The 26,092-nt window shown below is 35.6% G+C and overlaps 1 protein-coding gene across 1 annotated transcript in view; it reads right to left on the minus strand.

Moving 5' to 3' along the window:
- Window positions 1-6,772: 6,772 nt before the first annotated feature.
- Window positions 6,773-26,092, minus strand: part of LOC150110163 (muscle calcium channel subunit alpha-1-like) — a 1,246,847-nt gene continuing 1,227,527 nt past the window's right edge. Inside the window, exon 47 of the mRNA XM_090391329.1 lies at window positions 6,773-10,724. The gene's annotated coding sequence lies outside the window, so the exon portion shown is untranslated. The remainder of the gene's footprint in view (window positions 10,725-26,092) is intronic.

Raw genomic sequence — 26,092 nt, forward strand, 5'->3', positions numbered from 1 at the left:
AAAAAAGACTGTTTTTTATAACTAAACAAGTACTAAAAAACAAACCCGACAAGTTTTGTTAGTCATCAGACTAACATCTTCAGGGGTAAAGATAACTAACAGTTTAAAGCACAAACTATAAGAAATTACGAAAAAAAACACAAGTTCATTTGTTGGTATTATGAACATCAAAAAAAGTTTGTTAAAAAACCGAATAACAGATCTATACAACCGTTGATAAGTGTTAGCTGGAAATGTGGTTCTGGTTATGTGGTTCACTTTCACTCTGTCTGAGGTCTGAACTGGGTAAATTTTTGATAATCGCTTTTTTGATAATTTTTGATAACCAAATTTAATTTAAAATTAAGCCTTGATTTTTGTTGCATTGTGTAGGAATTTTAATCATATTTGATGCCTCTTTGAATTTTCTTGTGAAACAGTTTTTATCAATGTAGGACATGTTTGTTCTGTCCCAGAGTACATCATGACCAGTAGAAGTTGTGTGAAATGCCAAACCAGACTTACAGTATGTTCTCTCTTTTTTTGTACGTCCTTTTGATGTTTGTTCATGCGGATTTCTCCCAATCTCCCCGTCTGGCCTACGTAGCAGATGCCACAGGAACAGTGAATATTGTAAACTCCTGGTTTTTTCATTGGGTGATGTGGAGGTTTCGGAGGATGAAGAGATTTCGATATCTTTTCAAGTGGTAGGAAAATCACTTTTATGTTGTACTTGTAGAGAAGTTTGGCTAATTTATCTCTGACATTCTTGATATAAGGAAGGGTGACTACGTTCTCGAAGTCTTATTTATTTAAGTTTCTTGTAGGTGCTGTATTGAGAATTTTCTTAATTAATTTAGTTTTGAAACATTCAGTTGTAGGATCTGTGTTAAGTATTGTATTTCTTCTTTCAGCTTTTCTTCTGTACAGAGATTTTCTAGGATGTTTACTGTTTAATTTCTTGGAATCTTTGTGAAAAGGTTGACCACATCTAAACTCGCTAATATGTCTGAAAGATCGATGTGTGTATCTTTTACTTTCTCTATGAAGTCTGTGCTGTTCTTAACAAAACTCTCATGATCTATCATATCTCCAATCCAGATTTGTCTTGGTTCTTCAAGAAGATAAAAATTACATAACAAATATGATGAATCTGAGCAGTCACCTAAAAACACAGTTCTTTGGAAATAAATTAAAAGAGTAGCTTTAAGAAAAGTCTTTACCATTAAAGTTATGAGGTGTTATTAAATCTATCTTAACAGATCTGAGGGACTATGTTTATCCATTTATGGGAAACTACTCCCTAGACTGCTGATATATATATATATAAACTATTTAGTTATTCAATTTTCAAATTGTTGTTCAATTTGTATGTCAATGATATTGGGATGGATTTAACTAGTAATATGCAGCTCTTTGTAGATGATGATGCAAAACTGGGGAGAGCAATGCAGAGTCAAGATTGAATGAATGGATAGATATGTGGAATTGTCACTTTGATGTTGCAAAGTGTAAAGTTTTGAGATTTGTAAACAATGATGGGATGCAAAGTATACACTTGGTGGGGAAACTTTAAAGGAAGTAGAGGAGATGAGAGATCTAGGAGTGATGATGGACAAGGACCTAAAATTCAGGGACTGCATTGCACAAGTTGCGAAGATGTCACATCGGATATTGGCAATGATTCAGAGGACCCTGACATGCAGAAATGGAGAAGTTATGCCATCGTATAAGGCCTTGATCAGGCCTCATATGGATTATTATGCACAGATTTGGTTGCTAGGTTTCCATGGTGGTGATGAGGATATGTTGGAATGGTTCCAGAGAAGATTTACAAAGGTGGCCAGTGGTCTTTCGAATGTGGAGTACGAGGAGAGATTGAGAGAATATAAGTTGCAGAGCCTTGTGAATAGGAGGAAGAGGAATGGGGATATAATTGATACGTACAAGCTAGTTCAGGGATTGTTATCAGGTTGACATGGAAGAGATTTTTCATAGAATGGTAGAGGGGGTGGTAGGAGGCCATTGCTAGAAATTCTTTGCATGGAGAGTGGTTGCATTTGCTCTGGCAATGCTTTGCATGCATTGCCTGAGCGAGTTGTGAACGTAGACACATTGAATCAGTTTAAAGCATAGTTGGATGAGCACTGTGTGCACCTCCCCACAATGAGTCTCCGACTCCATGGAGGTCAGATGTTAATAATAATAATAATAATTTAGACTTTTGTATGAATTGGATGTAATAAAACATTACTGTCACATTGTTGCTGATTTTTCTCTTACGTGCATAAGTCTATTTATTAAACTCATTTCATACTGAAGATAACCATGAAACATGGGGTGAAAATTTTATGTTAAGAATTAATTCTCACATAAGGTATCTATATTATTATTAGCTCATTCGTATTAAGATGATATTACTAGCCTTGCAAGAATACTGCAGTACTACCTTCTTGCAGAAACCGGATGGTAACTTGGGGTGGAATGGATAAAAGACTTACAAATATTGCATCAAGAAGTAGTATATAGGGGGAAACAATGTGTCTTAGATATTGCTCCTTCATACACTACTGTAACCATCCAAATATATGCTTCATTTCCATATTATTTCTATAATATCCAAAGGTTATATTGACTTCAATAGGCATTTCACATCCATCTAATTATGGATGTATAGTGGCTAATTAATCTGTATTATTCATTAACCAATCCATATCAAGATATTACTAGCTTTGTAGGGTATGAGACAATATTATTATTATTACCCAAGACCCTACGGAGTCAAAGCCTCATCTAGGAGGTCCTTATATCATGCACACAGCTCATCATACTGTGCTTTAAAACACACTCAAATTCTCTGCACTCTCAGGCAAGACATTCCAATAATTCACAACTCTGCATGAAAAAAAACCTGCTTCTCGCTCTCCTACTCACACCCTCTTTATACAGTTTCCAGGGATGACCTCTGGTTCTCCCACTATTTTCTGTAGAACCTCTCCAGCACTAATCCTATAACAACCCCCTTAATAACTTGTAGGTCTCTATCATATCTTCCCTCTTCCTCCTGTCCACCAGACTCTGCAAATTGCATCTTCTCAATCTTTCCTCATACTCAACATTCCAGAGATCAGAAACTACCTTAGTCAGTCGCCTTTGGACCCTTTCCAACATCTCCTCATCCTTCTGAAAACCAGGTGACCAAATCTGGGCACAATAGTCCATGTGTGGCCTAATCAAAGCCTTATACAATGGAACAAGAATCTCCCTACTTCTACAAGTCAGTGTTCTCTGCATCATTCCCAAAAGCCTTCGTGTTGTCTTTACAATTTTGGCTATGTGTCCCCTAAATTTTAGATCCTTATTCACTATCACCCCCAGATCTCTTATATCTTCCACCTCTGACAATATATCCTCACCAAGCATAAATTCTGCATCCCATTTTTGTTTTCCAAATTTTAAAACCTTACATTTTGCAACATTGAACTCACATCTCCTTTCCAGTGCCCAATCACTCAATTTATTCAAGTCTTCTTGTAAGGCCACAACATCTTCTCTATTCTTCATGGTTCATTCCAACTTTGCATCTTCTGCAAATAATTGAATATCTCAAAATCTTCACCGATATCATTAATATACAAGTTAAACAGCAATGGTCCTGAAACAGACCCCTGAGGCACACCACTAGTAACTTTCCTTTTCCTGGATATCGCTCCCCCCATACACAACTTATAGATACCTATCAGCTTCTTGCAGAATATATGGTAAGTTGGTTGGATGAATAAAAGAATGACAGATGAATATTGTATCAAAACGTTGTGTATAAAAGAGTAGTACCTAATAGAATGAGGATGACCAAAGATTGGCCATAAGGCTGGTTGGGAGCGTACTGTTTATTTTTTTTTATAAACTAATGTTGTCAAAGATAGTTTAGAAAGGGATATATACAGTTGTTTGTAGATTACATGATGTTGAGAAAGGGTGTACATAGAAATAATTTTCCTGCAAAAGTATTTGAATAGACTTGCATTCCATAGAAGAACCTCTTTAGCTCAGTCAGTATAGACGAAGCCCTTTGGTAGGAAAGACCTGGGTTTGATTCTAGTCCATGATGTGAGGAACCTTTATTTGGTCTCTTTTGGCTAAAGGTGAATTAGCCGATTTCATATGGAGCTAAGGGGTTTTTGTCCCCTAGAACAGGCAAGCAATCCCAGTGAACACACACGGATTTACAGTCATGAATACTTGCAAATATATGGAAGAGATAGGGTCCTCACCACATGTCATAATGCCCATAGTTAACCATGAGGCAAATTATGGTAGTCAACATCCTAGATAAGAGATGGCACTTGAATGCGAGACTTGCACTGTTAACAGAGGGGAACATATGTCAATTGGTGTTACCAAGTAGTAAGCTTTATATTAGATTAAGGAGACAGGTTACCTAAACCAGGAGGAACAATTCTCAGGGGTTCAGATGACAATGCAGTGAAGCAAATGTGTAGGAATGTTAATGAATAAGGATATTTTGTTTCTGTAATACATGATATAAATATACCATGATAAGAATGCATTTGTACTCTTAAGTTGCTTGCATTTTTGGAAGATTGCAAAACACTGAAGTAGATGCTGATATGAGTAATCAAGATATGATTATGGAGAGAGAGAGAGAGATTAAGGGAATGTAGGTTTCAGTGCAAGCAATAGATAGAATATAGAGAATATACAGGAATATATAAGTTAGTGGAGGGATTACTCGAAGGGGAATGAACAGAGAAAAAAAAAAAGAGCAAACAAACATTCTCTGGAAGTTGAGTAAGTGTGTAGTCCGTAAGAAAGTGAGTAGACTTTCACATGAAGGAAAAGAATTCATTGTCAGAGAAGTGGTGATTACACTGACAGTGTAGTTAATTTTTTTTTCTTTTAATTCCACCTATAAAAGGTTTAACATATTACTTAAATTAAGGGGATATTAAATCCCACATAGTTTTAAAACCGAATAAGAAACTCAAAGATTGGAATCAGAGAGTTTCTTGCCGAATATAGTAAACTATAAAGTATCGGCGACACTAGCGTTAGCCAATGCAAGTGATCCTAGTACATAGTACAATACCGGGCAACTCGTTGCAAAGGTGGAGGAAGTTCAGATCGCTATTCTTAGGTATTTTCCATAATGTAAAAACACATTTCCTAGGAAATGTATGCTGTTATTACATTATGGAGGGAGGTCACTACCCAGACCGGTTTCAGCCTTTTTTGAGGCTTCATCAGTGAGTAGCTAGACCTAATACCAAAGTGTATAGTGAAAAGAACTTATGTACTCTGTGAACGAGTTTTCCGAACAGGTGCAACCATTAAGTTACTTAAGTATAAAGAGCTAATAAGCTTCATTTCGGCAATGAAAACATTACTTAAATTAAGGGGATATTAAATCCCACATAGTTTTAAAACCGAATAAGAAACTCAAAGATTGGAATCAGAGAGTTTCTTGCCGAATATAGTAAACTATAAAGTATCGGCGACACTAGCGTTAGCCAATGCAAGTGATCCTAGTATGTAGTACAATACCGGGCAACTCGTTGCAACTCACTGATGAAGCCTCAAAAAAGGCTGAAACCGGTCTGGGTAGTGACCTCCCTCCATAATGTAATAACAGCATACATTTCCTAGGAAATGTGTTTTTACATTATGGAAAATACCTAAGAATAGCGATCTGAACTTCCTCCACCTTTGCAACGAGTTGCCCGGTATTGTACTACGTACTAGGATCACTTGCATTGGCTAACGCTAGTGTCGCCGATACTTTATAGTTTACTATATTCGGCAAGAAACTCTCTGATTCCAATCTTTGAGTTTCTTTTAAAACTCATTTTTAAAACTATGTGGGATTTAATATCCCCTTAATTTAAGTAATGTTTTCATTGCCGAAATGAAGCTTATTAGCTCTTTATACTTAAGTGGTTTAACATATACTACGTTAGCACCATTGCTGGGCTATAGCTTAGATAATCCAGAAACTTCGTTCTAAAGACCAAATGACAATCCAAGTCTCTAGATGAAAACTCCAATAATAACTTTCATTGACTGGCATGTAACCAGTGATTAAAACAATTAACCCTAAAGATATTTATAAATACCATGACACAGTGCAATTTGAACATATAGCTAGCTGGGCAAAGAATAGAAAGAGCGTCCATTCAAGTCAACCAGGATGTCAGCCAAGAATGATAGATATTCCTATTTATATTACTTTCTCTAATTTCTTGGTATGAATATCAACTATCTGTTATGGATCTCCTAAATTTCCATATATGAAAGGCATTGGTTTGCTTAGTGAGGAATGTCTCATTTGATGAGAATGATATATTTCTATAAAATAATCTAATAATTAGCTTTTATGAATGCAGTATTCCCCATTCCTCCCCACAAAACAAGCAAGTAGATTGTGTTTTTTTTTTTTAATTATATAGGAAATAAATAAAATTTAAAGAACCTAAATCGAAAAAAAAATTGGAACTTTATAATTGGTTTGGTTATGTATGATGACCATGTTTGTACCATAACAAACAAATGACGTTTGTTATGGTACAAATGTCACCAGTTCTTATATCATTGAAAGAGGAAAGTAAATTTTTTTTTTATTTAAAAAAATTAAAATTCCATTTACAGAAGGTTAGGAATCTCAAGTGCAGTAGTAATGTAAGTGCACGAAAGGCTAGATAAAACAGGCACCTGCTCTGGAGACTAAACAAGGTCCTTTTCATGTTGGTTCAAGTAAGAAAAATGTGATGTGCAATAGGAGGATGAAATCATCTACAACCTGAGGTTGGTAAATCTACAACTACTGAAATATTATAAGAAATTAATATTGTTAAAATCAAGTTTCCTAAGATTATTACAAAAAAAGGCAAAAAAAAAACAGCCAAATTCTGTATTAGGCAAAATTGTTGTGCTGATTTATTTAAACATTTCATCTGTACATCTGTGTCTAAAATCCTGACTAATATATAATAAGAAGGTTATGATAAAATCATTATATATCTATTATATATAAATACAAGAAGTATAGATAATTCTGTACATCCCACCATTCAAAAACGCATCAATGTGAAGAAGTCTTCCCCCCCCCACCCTACCCCCAGATACAAAATAGTTTAAAACTTCTTATAAAATTAAGATAAGTTTTTATGTAAACTTTATGCTCCTTCTTGCAAAAACAGGTTCATTTAGATTTACAGGCATCATGAATAAGGCAGCCAGAATTACTTTCCTAATAAAGTTTAAATGTCTTAAGAGTGCAAAGCACAAGGTATCTATCAAATATTCAGCATGGAAAAATGGATAAAGTTAACATGAGCAATGAATCTTGTAAAATATCACGTGCATTTAAACTTTTCTTCTAATTTTAAAGATTTAATATAAAATTTTTAACTACAGATAATTAATAAAAGATACCATATTTAAAATTTAAAGGCTGTAGCCACAGTGCAGCCTCTTCATAAATATTACATATGTGTTCACACATACATCAATGCACAAATTATATGTGTAATGTTACACTCATTGGCAGCAGAAAGTTTAACAAAATTGAGAGAAAAATTCTATTAATAACAAACAAAAAGTATGACATGATCATTTTTCTTTCTTTCTTTCAGAAATATGCATACAGGATAAGAAGATTGAAGTACATGCACTGTTATCTAGAAAGGAGGAGGACAGGTGGGGAGGAGTATAAGTCAAGTGACAAGAAAAAAGCTCTGCCTTATCATTGTCTGTATTTCTGCTGTCTATGATTGTAACTGCCAAACATAGTGCCTGTAAATGCTGTTCAGCATTCAGGTGGTGCTTAGTGTCTTCAAACATCACAGTCTTCTAGGAAAAGGCCCCTTCACCTTTGTTACAGAGCAGTTAGATTTATGAATGGTTTAATGTTCAGTTTTTTTTTTTTTTTTTTTTTTTTTTTTGTGATTACTATTGAAAAAATTGGCACTGTTTACTGGATTCTTCAATAAGGCTAGCAATTTGAATTGCACAGTACTTGAAATCTATACAATGGTGTTTATCACAATGTATTGAGAAATAAACAAGCAAACATGGAATGCAGTCAATATCTTACGAATAAATTTAAAATAATCAATAAATATAACACACATAAAAGCTGTTGTCACCATTAAACTCTGATGAGAGTGAACACAGTTTTTAAATAAAAACTATATTTAGTATTAATGGCTCAAAAAGATCATTTATTAAAGTCATTCAAAATCTGCTATATTTAAAACTAAATTATGAACATAACTGGTAAGTGATTATTAGCTGTATTTATAATTAAGAATGTACAAGTTAAGTGAAGCATGAAATCAAAAATAATTTATCATCTACACAGTTTCTAGAGTTACAGAAGTTCATTTCATATTATCCCCCCCATTAATTAAAGTTATTTTCCAAGTTACTTAATTAGCTCTCATTATATATAAACATATTTCACATTATAAATGTGATTGAATAGAATTCTGATAATATGTAATATTATCATTATGATAATATTAATATGATAAAATTTAACTAATGTTCAACAGTTCAGGAGCTTTGATTATTATAAGCTATATTTTTCATTTTTTTCACATTTATTTAATTTTTCTTTCCTTTAAATACAGTGGTCTCTCAATTACCTGGTCATGTTGGGAAATCAATTTGCTGGTGCCAGTTAACTGAACGTATGGATACAAAATCCTATTCCAGAAGGAAGTCAGATGACATGCTAGCCCATTCAAGGACCAGTAAACTGAAGTTCCAGTTATTTGAGAGCCAGATAAACAGTAGATCAGTGTATGGTAAATCACAGGCACTTGTTAGCAACTTAGTTTTTTCCCATACAAACTGGGAGCTACTAATCATCAGTGCATGATCAGTTAGATTGGTTTATAATATGAGATGAAAACTAAATTGCAAATGAGAAGCTGGATACCAGGTACTGTGTGATATACTATACTGCACTTAAAAAAAAAAATGATACCAATTAATCTATGATCAGTAATTATATCAAACAATTCAAGCTACAGTTAATATTTAAAAAAAAAATTAAATGTGAAAATTCAAGAAAGTCATATCATTTACTTAAATAACACCTTTACTTAATTGCCAAAGCATAAAAAAAAAAAAAAAAAAACCCATAAAAGTTAATTTCTGGACTGAACTAGATTTCACAATAACAAATTTCCGAAAACATAATATAATTTGAAACTTTTGATTCCTGCCAGAAGTATAACTGGCTTTATTCATGTATTTTTTCTCTTTTTCTTTTTGTTTCTTTGCAAAATAGTAGCTTTACAACTTGTTTATATGAGACATTAAATCACTATGCTGTATAATAAGTATTTGAGCAATTTGACAATCAACATATATATATATATATATGTACATACAGATACACTATCAATATCCAAATAAGATAAAACTTAGCTGAATTCAAAGGAAATAAAATTAATCTGTACTACTTCCAAATATAAGACAATATATTTAAAGAGAACTCTTCAAAATTTGAAAAGGAAAAGAAAATCAGCCCAAGAGAGTGAATGTCATTTAAAAGACATTCACTGCACTATTCCTTATGTGCTCTCCTTTAAACGTATGTTCTCCTTCTTTCAATAAACAGAGAAGAAAAACATCACAAAATTAACATTATTATATATAAAAAATAGACAAAAACTACTAGTAAGATATAAAAGATATCAGTTTTTAAAAGAATGTAAAATATGTTACAGGAAACCGTTTCTTAAATGCTTCAGAAGTGTGAAAATTATTTTATATATTACAATTATACTACACTTGGGTAGGAGAAAAGCAATAATCAAATAGGAAATTCACTGGAAATAAAAACACTTAATTGAACCAGCAAGTATAAAAAATTGTAAGGAGCTTTTCTAATATATTATTAGCAGAAAAACATATTTAGCACCAAATGAGGCACTTTGTTCTAGTATAATTTTGCAACCACCACCACTATGAACAACAACAAGCTGTGTACATCACACATGAACAAAATTGCAATTAAATTACTATTTGCCAAGAGTGCAGAATGAAAACTAGTGTTTGAAAGATGAATTTTGCATAATTTAAAACTAATTATATAATGATTTCCACATGGGTTTACAAGCAAAAACACCTTTCGAATGTCATTTTAAATAAGAACAATTTACTCAAATTTTTGAAAATGAAATTCTGGATTTGGTCTACTATTTTTAATTTTGAGAAATGAGTTAAAATATACTAAATTATGTACATTATTCATCCTTATAAGAATATACAGACAGATAGTAGACATACAAATATATCTATATGTCTGACTCCAAAAAACGTAACGAGCTTCAAGACTTGATATTATTAATTACAATGGCATAATTTCTTAGAATTTCTTAAATAGGCTACTCAAATAACTAAATCATGATTATGTACATACTCATTGAATACATATTTTTATGCATTATAAACTGAACACAATCAATTCGGACAAAATACCTTATATAAGTGCAGACAATTAAAAAAAAATCAACATGACATGGACACAAACTAATTGAAAAAAAAATACATAAAAATGGACACTCTTTTAAATTAGATAAAATATTAACGAATTACAATTACAACAGGAAGACAAAATTCTTCAAACTTCAATTTCTAGATTCACGAGGAAGGCAGTTTTTTTTGTCCGATGCTCTGATGGTGAATAGTGGTATTTCATCAGCTTCCAGTGCCTTAAAAAAAAAAAAAATTTTAAAAAATAAATAAACTAGCTTCAGCAGCACCAATTTAGAGTATCTCAAAATATTTTTAAAATATAACTGTCAAGTTCACAGATGAATATTGTTAACTATTTATTATTATATTTAATAATAATATATTTATTATTTTAACTAGATGCTTTTATTCAGAAATTAAAGTCGCAAACAAGCCAAATTTTCCTCAAGTTTTGGTTTACTATTTTCGGTGTTGGTTTTAGTTCACTATTTTGGTTGAGTCCTGTATGTTTTAACTGTCTCTACCATGTTATTTTGTGCAGCTCTAAAATGGATACATCTCCAAGAAAGCGTTCATAAGTATGTACTCTTTCTCGGCATACATGCATGACTCAAAGACAAATTGCCAATGAATATGGTGTTGGTGTGGATAATGTTAATGCAATTTTAAAGAGGTTTTGAGAGAGTGGTATTTTTTCTCCTGACAGAAAAGGAAAATGTGGATCAAAAAAGCTGGACAGGGTTATTAGTAATAATGCAGATGTGGCAGCCCTGCAAGAGGAATTGAGCAAACTGGACAAATGGGCAAACGAATGGGGGAGGGGAGGATGCAGCAAAATGTAGTCTTGAAGTTTGGGATATATCGATGGGAGGCTGCATGCTCGATTGGAGGAGCTGTACTGGAGGAAGTAGGGGGACACAAGAGATCTGGGGGTGATGACTGATTAAAAAGTGAAATTCAGGGAGCATATTGCAAAGGTGGTGAAGGTAACTCAGAGAAGGATGCTGAACTGCAGAGATAAAAGAGTTATCATTCTGATCAGACCACACTTAGACTATTGTTCTCAAATTTGGTTCCCAGGATAAGGGGATAAATTAACTGTGGAAAAGGTACAGAAGCAGATAACAAAGATGGTTTCAGGACTGTACAATGTTAGTTATGAGGATCGGCTAAAGGAATGTGGACTGCAGAGTTTGGTGAATAGAAAAAGGAGAGATGATATGATTGAGACTTTTGAACTGTTGAGAGGCAGTTACAGGGCTGACACTGGGAAGTGCTTTCACTTGGTGGAAGAGCAGGAAGGAGGGATGACAAGGGGCCATCCCTGGAAGTTACAAAAGGAAGCTGTGAACAAGAGGGTGAGGAGTGCCTTTTTTTGCATGGAGGGTGGTTGAACTGTGGAATGCATTGTCAGATAGAGTGGTAAGAGCAAGAATGGTCAATGAGTTCAAGGAGTAGTGTGATAGACTTTGTGTTTCCTAGGAAGGTCCTCCCACGATGAGTCTCTTTACTCCATGGAGGCCTGAATAACAATAATAATAAAAAGGAAAACTACACTTATTCAAGATCGTTTACTAGTTAGGAAAAGAAATATGAATCCAAGATTGTTTGCTGTAGACCTGGAGACTTGGCAGCTAGTGGGATTAATGTTTCTGACATGACAGTCCATAGAAGATTGTTGGAAGCATTGAAGACTGCTCAGAGACCAAAAAAGAAACAACTGTTGATAAAGGCTATGTAGAAAACGAGGCTCCAATGGGCAAAAGTGTACAAAGATTGGAGTATTCAGAAGTGGCTGAAAAAACTTCCAAACAGGATCTCGCTCCATGCTAGGCTTCAAAAAAAAAGTGAAAGAATTCTTCAAAAATCACAACATCCCAATGCTTCAGTTAATTCTCCTGACACTAACCCAATAGAAAATTTGTGGGTTATAGTGAAAAAGAGACTTGGAAAATTAAATTGTGATACAAAGAATAACTTAATACAATCCATTATAAAAGTATGGTTTTGAGATGCAGAAATAAGAAAAATGTGTTCTACATTGTAAATCCATGCCTAAGCAAATTAATGAACTTATTAGGAACAGAGGAGCACATATATTATTAGGTAAAGCTGGAGTAATTTTTGTGCTTATTTTCTTGCGAGACTAAAATTTTTGTGTAAAATGTGATTGTTTGTTTTGATTTGTTTGCTACTGTATATGTTGTTAACTTGAAAATTTTCATCTCTGTGGATGAATACATGGGATGAAAACGATCTCAACCACTGCTTCAGAAAGCTAAAATTTTCTTGTTTCTAGCATACTCAAGGGAAATAAAAGGAATAGATTCATTATTATTATTACACTCTCAAAGGAATCGGCAGACTTATCGTGGAAGGTTCATTCAACTGACAACATATTTATCATATCTAATCTTAAAATTCTTAACATTCCTTGCATTAACCCCACATTCTGATAATGCATTCCATTCACTGGCAATTTTCCATGTAAAAAATCTACTCCTCACATCTCTCTCTTCATGGCACGCTTACATAACTTCCAGGGATAGCCTTTGGCATTTCCCTTCTACTCTTTTTATGATCCCATCTGGATTAATCCAATAAAATCCTCTCACTAACTTAAATGCCTCTCTCATCTCACCTCTTTTCCTCCTATCCACCAAACTCTGCAATCAACATTTCTTTAACCTCTCTCTCTCTCTCCATAGCCAGCATTTCAAAGTTCTGATATTTTCTTAGTCACTCGTCTCTAGACCCCTCTCCAATGTTTCCACATCACACCGAAAACCAGGTGACCAAATTTGGGAACAATAGTCCAGTGTGGTCTGACCAGTGCTTTATACAGTAGCACAACTACTTCCTTATCCCTACATGGTAGAGTACTGCTTATCATAGCAGCACTGTGATGTGCATTCCTTGCAATATGCCTGCTACTCTTCAGTTTACTGTCAACCATTACTCCTAAATCTCATTGCAAGTGAACATGGCAGTAGATTTGAGTTGTGCTAAAAAAAAAGTTTTTAAATAGTGTCTAGTGTGGCTTTTTATCACAAATTGCGCTGCATTTTTTCAGTCTGGATACAAGTGTCCTTCAGTAGTGTGTTGTTGTTGGAATTTTGTTTGTTTATATTGTGTTTTGCTGCTTATTTGTTTTTACTGCTTCTGCTTCTGCAAATGGCATGTGTAAAGAAGCGCATGTTGGAAGCTCGGAGAGCTTTGGTACAAAAGTTGAGTTCTGCCTTGGATTTTTCCCAGAAGATGCGTTGCAAAAATTGCTACATATATGCACTGAAAAATGTGAAAAGTGTGTTGATAGATTAGAGCAAATAGAAATGGGAGCAAGAGTTGGAACTGTAGTAGAAGAACTTAGCCAAGAGTTAATGAAAAAGGAAATGTGAAATGAAATCAAACATCTGGAAGAAGATATTAAACATCTGAAGGAGAGATTGGCATAAAAGTGAGGAGGAGGTATTATGAAAAAGGACTCAAAGGATAGTCATATATCATTGTATGGGGACTTGATTATTAGAGAAGTGATGATTAATAAAGTGCACAAAACACACTTTCCCAGTGGAACAATGAAACAAATAACTGATGTGTTGTAGAAAAGGAAAGAGCAGGCATCAAAATTAGTGGTAGTCATAGAAACAAATGACTTAGTTTGGAAAAAAAGAATGTTGATAGAGACTTGAGGAAGTTGTTGCGGCAGGTTAAGTATAACAATATTTTCCTATGGGCAAATATGCCCAAAGATAATTGGAATAAGTGAAACTTACTTGTCTGAAGAGGATGTGATGGTGGAATAGAAATAGAAGGATATATAATTTTCTGGAAGGATAGAAATGTGAAAAGAGGAGGGGAAGTGCTATTAATGATTGCAGAAGAACTGTTCCAACAAAGTGTGGAAGGTTATAGTTCATGCACAGATTTCGAATCTGTGTGGTGTGAGGTTGAAACTAATAGGCTAGTATATCTGATAGGATGCTGTTACAGGCCCACGAATGTAGAGAATACTGATTGGTTTGGCATGTAAAAAGTATTCATGGTTTCATCCATTATCCAAGTATGGGTAGTGACTCTTCCCATAACGCATAGTATTATACATGTCTGCAAGGATGTGTGCATTGCATTATGGGATACTAAGACAATCGACGTGAAGTCATTAGCCTCTATATTCGATGACAGTGAATCTCTACTTTGCAATGAACAATACGGGGTTTACTAAGGGAAGGTCATGTTTTAGCAACTTGCTCACATTCTATAATAATGTTACCATTGAACTAGACAAGGGGAATGGATACACCATGATAGTTTTGGATTTTGATAAGGCTTTTGACAGAATACACATTGTAGACTGTTGCATCAGTTGGAGAAAATGGATTTGGGTTATAGATTATTAGCATGGATAAGAGGATGGCGGACTGACAGTTATCAAAAAGTGGTATACGAGGGGGATGTGAGCCTGCAAGATTTAAGGTAACAAGTGGTGTACCACAAGGATCAGTGCTTGATTTGATAAGTGACATACAGCTATTTGCTGATGATGTAAAGATAGGTAGGGTAATCAGGAATGCTGCTGATATGCAGTATTTGCAGAATGATTTGAATAGGCTGGAAATGGGCATAGGAAAATGGATGTCAGTTCAATGTTAGTAAATGTAAAGTCATTCACTTCGGCGTGATTAGATATCCAATGTCGTATTATATTGGTGGGATTATTATTATTATTTTTATTATTACGGGCAGCCCCAAGGAGTCCTCAGACTCATCGAGGGAGGCCCAACATCATGTCAAGAACAACTATTCAACATTCACACAGTATCTATCATACTTCACCTTGAACTCATTTACAGTCATGGCACCCACAACAGACTCCCCAAAGTGCAAAACCTTACATTTTTCCACATTAAATTGACATCCATTCTTCTTAGCCCAGTCCTCCAAACTATCCAAATCATCCTGCAAAATTTTGACATCCTGAGCATTCACTATTGCTCTACTCAACTTTGCATCATCTGCAAACAGATCCCCATTATGCTAGAAGAAACTGATGAGGCTAGTGATCTTAAAGCATTAGTAGATAGAAAGATGAAGTTCAGGGGCTATGTGGCAAAAATTGCAAATACAACTCAAAAGATAATTGCAATGCTGAACACGAATGGTCACATTTAAAAATAAGGATGTCATTTTGCCTCTTTACAAGGCCTTGATAAGACCTCACTTGGACTATTGTGCACAGGTCTGGTCTCCTGGTTTCCATTGTGATTCTGACATATTAGAGAGAGTGTAAAGGAGAGTGTTAAAAATGATATCAGGATTGTGGAATACTGATTATGAAGACAGATTGAGAATTTGTACACTGCAAACAGGAGAAATAGGGATTGAGACTTACAAACTTCTGAAAGGGTCATACAGGATTTCAAATGATGGAATTTTTCAATTTATGGCAGGTGGGGAAAGGACAAGAGGGTATCCTTGAAAGCTGAGAATGAAGGCAGCTAAGAAGGATGTGAGGGCTAGATTTTTCTCTCACAGGGTGGTGTGTGATTGGAATGGATTGCCATTGGATGTTGTGAATGCAAGCAGTGTGAATGAATTCAAGAATAAGTATGATAGCTGGTGTGTGTGTGTGTGTGTGTGTGTGTGTGTGTGTGTGTGTGTGTGTGTGTAGTATGTGGACTTCCTGGAGGTCTTTCTTAATAATAATAATAATAATAATAATAATAATATATAAGTAGCTTAGTCGTGAAGCAACTTTCACATGCAAACTTTGTTTGCTTACACTTGGATAAAGGAGGAAACCAAGAATATTGTTTCTTGGCATTTTTAATTTATAATTTATTCTCAAGGCCTTAGAAGGAAAAAAGGAAAGAGTAATCATAATGGCCAATTAATAAATAACTTACACTATGCAGATGATACTGCTTTAATTACACCAAATATTCAAGATCTTCAAATACTCCTAGAATGTGTCAACAAAGAAAATACAGAAATGAGCATAATTAATTAACAAAAAACAACAACAACAAAACTTATGATAATAAGCAACCCCTCGATAACAGTTGACTTCATTCTAAATGGAAAGAAAATTGAACAAGCAAACAAATTCAAATACCTGGCTAAATGAAAGTTTGGACGGTCTTAAAATTTCAATTCTTGATCATATCTCCATTTCACAGTGAAACCCATTTTATGTAACAATGATTTAAACATTGTAGTTCGAATACGAATGATGAAGTGATACATATGGTCAATTTGTTGAAACATGGATGTTAAAGGCAAATGCAATAAAAAAAAAAAACTGGAAGCCTTTGAAATTTGGATATTTAGAAGGATGATCAAAGCCCCATGGACAGAAAAGGGGAAGAATGAAGAAGTACTGAGAAGAATAAATAACAACTAAGAATTAATCAATATTGTGAAAAGACGAAAAACTGCTTACTTAGGACATCTAACGAGAAACATTAATACAACATTCACCAGGTAACACTAGATGGTAAAATCAGAGGAAAGAGAAAACCTGGAAGAAGTAAACTATCATGGCTAGACAATATAAAAAACTGGACTAAACTGAACACAGAGCTTTTATAATCAGAACCACTAAAGACAGAAGTAAATTTGCAAAGGCGGTAGATGAACTATATTAGGAAATAGCACTTAAAGATGATGAATAAGGTGTTGACACTGCTAGTGGTTGGGGAGAGTGATCATTAGGTGATTGTTTGGGAAGTAGTGAAACAAGAAAAGGTTGCTGTCAAAAAATGGATATATCTGGAAGTATAAAGCAGGTGATTATGGGAAGCTCTGTAGTCAGTCAGCATCAGTACATTGGGTAGATGAGCTGAGCAGAAAAGATATTGATAATGCATGGAAATTCACAAGGTGGTATCTGACAGAAATGTTGTTTGTCAGATACCAAGGTTAAGCGAGTAAACAGAGTAAGAGTGAAATGATTGATCAGTGAAATCAAGCATGCTGTATTGGAAAAGAAAATGCTATGGAAGCGTTACAAGACAATTAGTGATCGAATCCATTAAGAGGAGAAAGTGCAGGCAAGGAAGGTGACAAGTATGGTAAAGAAAGAAAAGGTGCAGTATGAGAGAAGATTGGCTGGTCAGGCCAAGGTTAACTCAAGGGAATTTTTCCGCTACATGGCAAAGCAAGAAGAAGAATAATTATGGCAGATTAACACTGGTGGATAGTAATGGCAGCAGAATAACAGCTGCAAAGAATATAGTGAATTATTGAATGAGTACTTTATCAGCATATATCATACTGGTGTAAATAATGCCATGCAATATATAGAAAAGCGGCAAGTATTAGGAAAATTGGAAGTGAAAGAGGTGTGTCAGACGTTGGATGGGGTAGATGTGAATAAGGCTGTGGGAATGGATGACATATCACCATATATTCTTAAGGAATGTGCACCCCAGCTGGCTATGCCCTTGACCTGGTTATTTAACTCCACCTGCAAGGTGGAGTTAAATAATCAGGTCTTGCAGCGGGTGGAGTTCCTAAGGAGTGGAAAGAAGGCAAAATAGTACCACTCCACAAGCATCGTTCTAAGACAGAAGTCTCCAACTACAGGCCAGTCTGTATAACTGTGGTTGTGGTCAAGGTGTTGGAGAGATTGGTTAGGAATAGAATATATGATTGAGTTGATGGAGATAGCATTTTTTATGGTCAGCATTGATTTGTAAAGGGTAAGTCCTGTTTTAGCAATTTACTTACATTTATGACGCGTGTTAGATAAGAGACAATCACATATACTAATATTTTTGGACTTTGCAAAAGAATGTCATAGATTACCACATAATAAGTTTGTGTACAAGTTGTAGTGGATGGGAAGAGATAGTATATTGATTAGATGGATCAGAGATCGGCTCTCTGAACCATACCAGCAAGTTTCTAGACACTGCGCTATATGGTGGAACAGTGTCTCAAAAAAAAAGGAAGCGAAATTTCCCAGGATTCTGTTTTGGGCCCTGCTGTTTAATTAATGATATATTATGTGGATTGACTGTGGGATCTCCATTGTTTGCTGATGTTGCAAAGTTGGGGAGAATTATAAGTAGCACTGCTGATGTTAATTCCCTTTATGAAGATTTGAATAGACTTTTGACTTAGACGAAGAAGTGGGGTTGCAGTTTCAATATTAATAAGTGCAAGGTGTTGCATTCTGCAGTGCAGAAATATAAGGCTGTGTACTGTATTGATGGTGTTACACTGCAGGAAATGGATGAGATTAGGATTAAATACTTTTTTGCTATCACGACATCCAGCATTCTCAAACCATTAGCATTCCACAATGCATGCTGCTTGTCTCAGGTAATTATTATTTTTTGGCCTCTGTATAAATTAATTTCCTTCCTCCTTTCAATCTGTGTCCCTTATAGTTGAAGGCTTCCATAATTACTTGTCCAGTACTCAGTTCTCCCGATATGCCACAATTGACTGTATATTTCGTCCTGTTGGTATCTCACAACACTGCAAATGAATTGCATTCTACAATCATAGCTGAAGTCCTTCTGTAATTGCTTGCCTAGTGTATATTGTCCTAATATGTCAATGTATGCCATCCACGTACTCCTACACACACACACACACGCACACAACTGACCTACAGCAAATTATTATTATTATTACGTGACACCTCCAAGGAGTCCAAAGACTCATCGAGGGAGGGATTTGCAATTCTGTCTGCACACTCAATCAACAAAACCGCAACTACCACCATCAACCTACACCAATGCTATCTACTATACAACCACTAGCATTTTCACAGACAATCACAAAAAAGGTTGTGGGTTCGAATCCTGCCATGGGCACAGATTCGAACCCATAGCCTTTTGGATGGAGAGCAGATACACTAACTGTTCGACCAACCGGGCCGACTAAAATGACTATATTTTGTCCTTCTGGCCTCTATTTCACACTGCTGCAAATACACTGCATCTATATCTTCCTGCTATACTCCAATGTTTTTTGGCTGCAATTCTTCTGCTATTATTATCAAAATCTCTCTTCCCATTGTGTCCCTTCTGTTCCATCCTTAAAACACTACACCCCTTGCATTCTGTTCATACAACTATATCATCCTCGGTTTTTTGCTAATGGCTGAAACTTTTTGTCAAATGGAATTAACTAATGCTAAAAACTTTCTCCAATACTTCAAATGCATCTGGCATTAGTACGTATAAATTGCATCCTCTCTCACCCCCAAGTCATATCCATTCTTATGTCTTGTAATGACTATTACACTCCATTTCAAGTCCTAGGACAATTTACCTCAAGGGTGCTCATAAACATTATGGGCATCCTTTAATGTTTCCCATATTTTGGGAAGCATAATACATCCATATCTATTTAAATCCAGCTGGTTTTTGAAGGATAGCTGCAGATTCTAAAGAAAGTCTTTCTTTTCTAAACTTGCTGCATTGGAGTGGATTGTTTTATTTTGATTCTTTGTGAGGTGTCCAAGTCATGCTCTGTTAGACTTGACTGTAGACCTGACTACCAATGTATTTTTGTGTGTTCTTCAAGCACAGATTGGTTGATCTTCCAGTCTGATCATGGTAGACTAACTTGCATGAACAAGGTACTTTATACAACAGAGAGAGAAATTCTTGATATTTTTTTCTGATATAGTCTGAACATAGGAATGCTAATAGCATTACTATAATCTTTCTGAACAGAAAATCAAGGAATGGCTGAAGAATTAAGTATTTTGTTGAGTCAGTTCGGTTTGTAGCTATTAGATAGAAAGGTGTGAAAGGGAAGCTTCATCAGAACAAAGACTGATGGCTTTACTATAATAAGCTCAACAGTTCAGAGTTTTGATTATACCATACTGTTGAAAAGAGGGAATAATGGAAAAGTGCTAATATATCCTACTATGTGAGTAAGTTTTCTTGAAGCCGTGAAAAAAGATTACCAATAGCCCCCCCAACCTTACATATGACTAAGATACATAGATGAGGTGTTCTCTGTTTGTCAAGAGCTATCCATCAGTTTAATAGTCAACATCCTACAATCTGTTTTACTGTAGAATAAGAATAAATTGCAGAAGAGAGGGGGGAAAAATCGGCATAGGACTACGGTAGTTAGTGACTTATATATCAGTTCTAAAGCCGGTACAAGATCTAGAGGGAATCTGCAATTTTTGTATACCAATGCTAGAAGCATTAGAAATAAGAGAGAAGAATTTTTGGCATTAGTCAGTGAAATCTCACCAAAAGTTGTAGGCATTAGTGAAACTTAGCTGTCAGCAGAAGATGTGGTCACTGGAATTGAATGTGATGGGTACAGTATTTTCAGGGAGGATAGAGAAGATAGAACAGGAGGAGGAGTACTGTTGATGATAGCTGATGTGTTGCAGCCAAAGAAAGTAGTATATCATGATGATAGACATGTGAATGAGAGTTCATTTGAGGCAGTCTGGTGCGAAATAGTGACCAACGCAACCAAATATACAGTTGGATGCTGCTATAGGCCAGGGAGTACAGGGGGAGATATTGAATTCATGCATCAGCAACTTAGTGCAATGAGTGAAGGCTTAGTGATTATTATGGGGGATTTTAATTATGGTGATATCAATTGGAAGGAGGAAATATCACGTAGCAAAAAGGAAATGGAGTTCATACATCTGCTACGAGATAATTACTTGAAACAGCACGTAACTGAAGGGACACATGGTGTGAGAGTGTTGGACCTGGTTATTGGTTCAGAGGTTATATGCATAAGTAAGGTGACCTCGTTACCTCCAGTTGGTGAAAGCGATCATGTGGTATTGACTTGGGAGGTTGCAAAATCTGTGGATTTTTCTATTAAGAAGGGGTATGTACGAAACTACAGGTTAGGCAATTATAACAAGCTTCGGAGTGAGCTTGCAGCCATCCCATGGCAGAACATATTGCAAGGGAAAGATGTTAGCAGTGCTTGGGATAAAATCAGTGGGTATCTGAGGAAAGCAATATCAGATTGTGTCCCCATGGTCAGGAGGTCAAACAAGGCAGGCATTAGATGGATGAGCAGTAGTATCAAGCTTGAACTACAAAAAAAGAAAATGTTATGGAGAATTTACAAGGAGAAGGGCGATCAGGACACCCATGAGCAGTACAAGGCTCAAGCTAGGAAGGTTACCAGCATAGTAAGAAAAGCTAAATCAGATTATGAGAAGACCTTAGCCAAAGAGATCAAGGGTAATCCCAAAGAGTTCTTCCGCTATGTGGCAAGTAAGAGGAAGAATGACTTCGGAAGGATAACCTTAGTGGGTGCTGATGGTATTGAGGTGACAAAATCAGATGTAATAGTCGAGTTACTGAGTGATCACTTCTCAAAAGTCTATCACCCAAGTGAGGATATCTCTATACCTATAGCAATACCTAATGTGAGAATTGAAGCTAAAGAATCAGAGGTATTAAATATATTGCAAAACTTAAATGCAAACACTGCGGTAGGCTTAGATGGAATATCAGCTCGGGTGTTGCGTGAATGTGCAAATGAATTGTCAACCCCTCTTACCTGGATATTTAATTTAAGTTTGAACTCTGGTATGGTCCCTAGGGAGTGGAAGTTAGGCAAAGTAGTTCCTTTGCATAAGGGTGGCTCTAAAACTGCAGTATTGAATTACAGACCAATCACCATCTCAGGAGTAGCGGTAAAAGTATTGGAAAAGTTGGTTAAAGACAAAATTCAAGAATGGGTGGATCAGAATATGATACTCTATAGAGGCCAACATGGTTTTGTTAAAGGTAGATCCTGCCTTAGCAATCTATTAACTATCCATAATAGAATAACATCAGAGTTGGACAAAGGAACTGGCTACACAGTGGTACTTCTGGATTTTGCTAAGGCTTTTGACAGGATACCCCATAGAACACTGTTACGCAAATTGGAGCAGATGGGAATGGATATTAAATTGGTGATATGGATAGGAGAATGGCTCAGGGAGAGATACCATAAGGTGGTGTATGGAGGAGCCGAGTCCAGAATGAGGCAGGTGACCAGTGGTGTGCCTCAGGGCTCTGTGCTTGGGCCAATGTTGTTTAATTTGTATATAAATGATATAGGAAACGGCTTAAAGGGAGATATTCAGTTGTTTGCTGATGATGCAAAGTTGTGTAGTGCAATAAAAAAATCAAGCTGATGTTGAAAGTTTGCAGGAGGATTTAAATAAGCTGGTAAAATGGGCAAAAGAAAATGGATGTCAGTTCAATGTGGAAAAGTGTAAAGTCTTGCATTTTGGGATTAAAAGATTACCAGCTGTGTACTACATAGATGGAAAGGTACTCCAAGAGATTGATGAGGCTAGGGACTTAGGGGTATTGGTAGATAAGGAGATGAAGTTCAGAGGACACATTTCTAAGGTGTCCAAGATTGCACATAGGATTACTTGGTTGTTGAGGAACACACTGACATCCAGAGATAAAGAGGTTATTATTCCCCTTTATAAAGCATTGATACTTCCACATTTGGATTACTGTGCTCAGGTCTGGTCACCTGGATTCCTTGGAGATGAGGAGGCTGTGGAGAGGGTTCAGAGAAGAGTGACCAAGTTGGTGAGTGATATAAAAAATGCTCCCTACATTGATAGATTGAGAGCTTGTGGATTGCAGAGATTGGCTGATAGGCGAAGAAGAGGGGATATGATAGAAACATTCAAATTACTAAAAGGTTTTTATAGGATTGATGCAGGGGAAATGTTTCAGCTGTGTGATAGTGATGGAAGAACAAGAGGTCATCTCTGGAAATTAAAGAAGAGTGTGGTTAACAAAGGTGTCAGAACAAGGTTTTTTGCCTGGAGGGTGGTGAATGAGTGGAATTCATTGCCTGACTTTGTTGTGAGCTCTTCATCTGTAAATGAATTCAAGAAGAGATATGACAGATATTGTTTTGCTAGTTTGGGTCTCCCGCGATGAGTCTACTGACTCCATGGAGATATCCGTAATAATAATAATAATAATAATAATAATAATAATAAAAAAGTGCCAATATATCCTCCTATGTGAGTAAGTTTTCTGGATGCTTTGAAAAAAGATTACCAATAGGTAATCTTAGGTAATCACTAAGGCGTCTAAGTAGTCTTAGACATCTTAATTACACACCTCGCTATTGGTAATCTTTTTTCAAAGCATCCAGAAAACTTATTCACATAGGAAGATATATTGGCACTTTTTTTATTCTACAGTAAAACAGATTGTAGGATGTTGACTATTTAACGGATGGATAGCTCTTGACAAACAGAGACACTTCATCACATCTTAGTCATATGTAAGGTTGGGGGGAGGGGAACTGAGTTAAGAGCATGCTTTTCAAAGCTTACCGTGAGTACACACTTATGTGTGTACTCATGGTAAGCTGAAATTTGAAATATTTTGAAATACTCATGGTAAGCTTTGAATACACACTTATGTGTGTATTCATGGTAAGTAGTGTGTACTCATAAGTGTGTGTACACACTACTATTCCATGAAAAAACTGGCAAAGGATGAGGTAGAGGAAACCCACTGCCATACCCTCTATCTGTTTGTAAATTTTGTTCTTACAAGAAAAGTAACCAGAACAGATGGCAAAGAGAAGAGATCTGTGATATTTAGGGTAAAAATATTTTTTCAAAATGTCAAGTCATTCATGGGAATGCTGGTAAAAAGAGAGGTAATGTTAAAGATAACTATATCAGAATTATTTAGAATTAAACTTTCAACAGAAACTTTGAACTAGTCCATGATTTTCATGTTACTGAGGAATTCTGTGTACGTATTCTCTGTAATAATAGATAATGCTTCAACTCAAAATTTCCTGATGGATCATTTATCTTCACTATTTGTTTTCTCTACAACTTGAATGTACATGAGATAATAGATCTTAAAATTTGATTTTACTTCCATCTATATTGCAAAGGTAGTGACAAAGTTAGTTGCAAAGGTAGGGACATATTGCAAAGGTAGTGAAGGTAACACAGAGGATTGCTGCAATAATGAGAAGGACACTGACCTGCATAGATAAAAGAGTTATCATTCCACTGTATAAAACTCTGATCAGACCACACTTAGACTATTGTTCTCAGATCTGGTCCCCAGGATTTGAAGGGTGATAAATTAACTGTGGAAAGGGTAAAGAGGCAGATAACAAAGATGGTTTCAGGACTGTACAATGTTAGTTATGAGGATCGGTTGAGCGAGTGTGAACTGAAGAGTTTGGTGGATAGAAGGAGAGGTGATATGATTGAGAATTTTAAACTGTTGCGAGGTGGTTACAGGGTTGACACTAGGGAGTTCTTTTGCTTGGTTGAACAGCAGGAAGGAGTCATGACAAGAGGCCATTCCTGGAAGTTACGAAAGGAAATGGTGAGAAAGAGGATGAGGAGTGGTTTCTTTTGCATGGAGGGTGGTTGCACCATGGAAGGCATTGCCTGATGGAGTGGTGGGAGCGAGAACAGTAAATGCATTTAAGGAGTGATATGATGGACTTTGTGTTTCCTAGGAGGGACCTCCATCGATGAGTCTTGATAGACTTGTGTTTCTTAGAAAGGACCTCCTATGATGAGTCTTTTGACTCCATGGAGGCCTGAATAATAATAATAATAATCTCTATATCCATATCTATTGGTTCAATGGTTTTAAGACATGATGATGATGCAATATGACTACTCTCAAGAATTTCTGAGCATAAGTACTATAACAAAACAGTGTGCTAAACAACAGGGTAGTATTAAGTGGAGCACTACATTATTTTTTGTTCAAAACACTACTTCTCTCCCAATCAATTCCTAATACTTTTCATTCATGCTAAGGCTTAAGTGCTAAGGCTTAAGTAGAACTCACATTAAAGAATTTAATGGATTAAAACAACAGGGCAAGAATTAAATTAGTGTTTAATGCTTCCAGTATTTCATCTCAGTCACAAAGATATTGTCAGGGAGCACAAACTAAATCATAACATATACAAAAGTAACACAAAATAAAGTAAAACTAAGTAAACTATCTGATGTCCTAACTAAGGAGGATGCAATCCATATTTAAATAAATATGGATGTTTTTAAGGGCAGCTACAGATTCTAAAGAAGAAGTATATTTTCTGAACTTGCTGCAATGGAGCATAGGATTTTTTCCCCCATTTGATTATTTGATCCAGTGTGTGAGGTGTCCAAAGCATCTGACTGACCTATGTTTATAAATGTATTTCTTGTAATCACAAGAAAAGTCATTCTTTTGTAGCCAAAAGAACATAAAATCCTGGTTCTTATATGCAGAAAAGGTCAAGGATTAAGGGAAAAGATTAAGTATTGTTAATTCTGTGATTTTGGCCATTAAATAAGGTATCTTCATCTTGAATTCTGCTGAATGTCAAGTGTGAGTTTGTATCAGTAGCTGCCTTTTTGCTGTTTGGTTTCCTGATGAAAACAGTGAGGACTTTGTTTAACCAGATGATGCACTGACTTTTCATCTTCTAGTACCATCATTATCTTCCACTTAACTCCAAATTGCCAGGCCATTCTTATTCTCTCAGTATCCAGGTAAATACCTACTAATGGGGTGCACCATTAGAAGGTGACTTGGATATTACTGACTATTTTGATTGGTTCTCCACATTCCTTAAAAGG

The sequence above is a fragment of the Typopeltis vanoorti genome, chromosome 1 (genome assembly GCF_054136105.1).
Source record: "Typopeltis vanoorti isolate ZY-2024b chromosome 1, IOZ_Tvanoo_1.0, whole genome shotgun sequence".
Lineage (NCBI taxonomy): Eukaryota > Metazoa > Arthropoda > Arachnida > Uropygi > Thelyphonidae > Typopeltis > Typopeltis vanoorti.